This window comes from Cricetulus griseus, chromosome 6, assembly GCF_003668045.3.
Source record: "Cricetulus griseus strain 17A/GY chromosome 6, alternate assembly CriGri-PICRH-1.0, whole genome shotgun sequence".
NCBI classification, from domain to species: domain Eukaryota; kingdom Metazoa; phylum Chordata; class Mammalia; order Rodentia; family Cricetidae; genus Cricetulus; species Cricetulus griseus.
In genome coordinates, this window is record NC_048599.1 from 117,557,372 (window position 1) to 117,561,047 (window position 3,676).

The following is a 3,676-nucleotide window of genomic DNA, read 5'->3' on the forward strand; positions in this document are numbered from 1 at the left end:
CACAAGGGTTCCTGGATTTAAAGCAGATACCGGGGACTTCTTTGCATTATAAACTCTCATGATTTATTAAGCATGGCAATTAAACACGAGTACTGATTCATTATATTTTAAAGGAAAAGATTGTCTTTTGACAATCATTCTCAGTGAACAGTGGCAGCATCAGCATAACACAACCATCCTATTAGAATAAAGCAGGTTTAAAAAACAGACCACCATGTGAAATGCTGCCACCTGAACATCGTACACTGCCTTAGAATGTTTATTCTAGGGCTGTGTTAGAAAGACAGGGTTGCAGTGGCTGAGCATTATAGCACCGCCTTTAATCCCAGCACTTGGGAGGAAGAGGATGGCAGGTGTTGAGTTTGGGGCTATCGTGGTCTACACAATGATTTCCAGTCCAGCCAAAGTACATAGTGGGACCATGTGTCAAAAAAAGAAAAGAAAGAAAGACAAGGTCACCAAGTCCAAGTGTTTGGGATCTGCAATAGTTTGTTTTGTGAACATTTTTAGACCGCTCGGCCATCCTGACAGTACTTGTGAACATTTTCTTAAAGTATAATTCCTTTTCCCATAATCCAAAGCACAAGCTGAATTCAAAAATATTTTAAAAAGTATTACTTCTGGTTGAGAATTCTAACCCTGAAACAAACGAAATACCATAACTGATAACAGAGAAATAAAGAATCCAGAGCATCTGCATATGTAGGCAGTCTACCCTTGCACAGTTACATGCAAGACAAAGCTTGTGTCCATTTACACTCTTTCTTAGATAGGGTATTATGCTTAATAAACCACCTCCATATGTACTTCAGTACTTTCTTCAATTTTTTTCAAGGCAACAGATGTAAAGTTTCAAATCATATAACATGAAGGCATAAACAGATCATAAGTACTCAAACTTACCTTCCAAAACTAAATATAAGTCAGATCTGGGCACATGGTCTGCAAAAGTCACTGACAATACAGATGTTAAACTCAGCACAAAGTTATTTTTTTCCTTCAGTTACACTGGCTGTGGATGGATACACAGCACTGACTTTAGATTTCTATAGCGAGCTTCTGTGTTAATACAGCAAATATGTTAAGTCTGTCACACACCTATCGTCTATAAACAACCTTTCACAGCACTTTGCAGATATTTAGGCATGTGAAACATACATATACACTCCTCTAAGATGTAAACTAGGACCAAATTCACATTTCATTGTCAATTTAAACTAATTTGTAAACTGTTTTTTTTTTAATTTTTTCTTGTGTGTGTATATATATATAATATATATATTTATAAAAAAGAAAACCAAACCCCAAGCCAAGCCAAAACCTTTGTTGATTTAAGTCCTTTAACAAGATAAAACTATGATTATGTATATAACCAATTATGAAACTGGTTTTACACAAAGGAAACGTATGCAAAAAAAAATCTGTGTATTTGATAGTCAACTTAATATAACAAAACCAAATTGAAATAGCTTATTAAAAGTGTCCTTATATAAAAATGACCTTGTGATGTACAGTAAAATGCAATAAAAATTATCATCCTTTGTTCCTCCCTCCCACCCCCAGTAACTAAAATGGCTACCTTTCCCACAACTCTTTGCTTCTATAGAAGAAACACAGTGATGAGATTAAACATTTTCTAGGTTGTATGCTTGTCGAATGTTAAGAGTGTCTCGAAGCATTAAATCCCGAAGGCGCCAGAGGGCATCTGCCATGGTGGTGTGTGCCCCTTTACTTTTGAGCCAGTGAGAAGGTAGGCGGCTCTCCTGTTCTTTTGACAAATGGACATCCCGTCTTCGAGCTGCCAGAGTTTGGTCCCACTTGCTAATGCTGTTGGATTCAGCATTGAGTCCTTCAATATATTTCAGGTAGGCCTCTGAGTGGAGAAGCCTTTGGGTCTTTGGTGGGGGAGCCACAAACATGGGTGTTGTTGGCAGCTGAATGACAGGGGGGCCAGCTGGATGAGGACCAGGATATGGAGGTGGTGCCTGCTGCCCTGGAGGCCCCAAAACTCCTACCTGTTGCCCATATGGACTTCCACCTGGTGCTGGAGTCCCTACCATGGGGGCTACTCCTTGGTTCATAACACCGGGTGGTGGGATGCCTGGGAGGCCAGGCACACCTGGCGGAAGATGGTGAGGTGGAGGCCCCCCAGGGTGAAGTGGCTGCATGCTGCCCATGCTAACAAGGCCATCAACTGGGCCCTGCAAAGGTGGAAGGCCTGGCGGATAGCCACCCATCATGCCTTCATATTCTGCTTTCTTGGCTGTCTCAAGGTTTCTCCATTCGCAACAAGCACTCTTAATCACTGAGTCATCTCTCGAGCTCATCAGGTTTATTTTAAATAAATGCCTTTCACTATTTACCATTTTGTAAATGTGGTTGTATTATGTTTAGTGTCCATCTCAAAAATGGGAATGTCAGTGCAGTGAAGGCATTGTCTGTATTCTTTGTTGTATCATTGGTAATTAGAGAATGAAACATGGGATCCTCTAACACAATGTTTAATGGGCAACTGCAGTAGTCAATGAAAAGTAGAGTTTGTTTTAGATGTCCTCCATGTTCTACTTGTCAACATCTGTATGATAGTACATGGTGTCATGTTATTATGTAGAAGACAGAAGAAACAAGAGTATATTAACATAACTCCTGGATCTGGTTGGATGGTATGTAACATCTTCATATACAACATGTATTGAGGGTTTGTCCCTTTTGGTCTGTCATTACTTAGAACGCATAAGAAGCAGCTGATGATGTCCCACATTTTAAAGTGTAAATGGCATGAATATAATCATTTAAAATATGACTGCTCATAAAGCAAGGTTAGTACTAAATAACCTTTGACAATTCTTAGAGCTCATTTTGAATGTAAGAGGTTGCCTTTTTTTATGGCATTCTGAGCTGATAAGTCTCTGATAAAGGTACTGGAATGTCTTAGGCTTGGAGAGCTAGAAAGTAACTGGGGATCATGTGGTTCATGCCTTTTCCATAAAACATGTGAATATAAAAGCTATTCAGGTTCCATATATTTCTTAGGATAGAAATACATTTAGATGTATCTGTGTGGATCATTATGAATACTTTTGGATAATAGACTATCCTTTACATTTTAATGTGAATGTTTGACCTCACATCCATTCTTTCTCCATGGGCTTCAGCATCAATTATTACAGAATGGTTAGGCCTAACTTCCAGTTCATAACAAATTTGAAGAATAAGGAAGACAGGTTGGTAGTCATGTGCATGTTATTTATGCTTAACAATGATAGTTGGTTTTAAAATATCAAATCTAAAAGCAATTTCATTTGGAATATTCAAATGAGAATAATTGATGACATACTGCATTTGTATTATAAACTTGAAATGACTTTAAGACCTATTCTTTACTATGAAGTAAATTTAGCAAATTGTGCTGGAACATGCCTTTGATTCCAGCACTGGACATGTGTGTGTGTGTGTGTGTGTGTGCGTGCGTGCGTGCGTGCGTGCGTGCGTGTGTGTGTGTGTGTGTGTGTGTGTGTGTGTGTGTGTGTGTGTTGTATGTCTAAGGTGGGAAGATTGCCACCGATTCAAGGTTATTCTGGGCTCTATATTGAGCTCTGTCTACAAAAAAAACCCCAGAATATTAATTAATTAATTAATTAATTAATTAAGAAAAAAATCAAGCTTTGTCCATAAG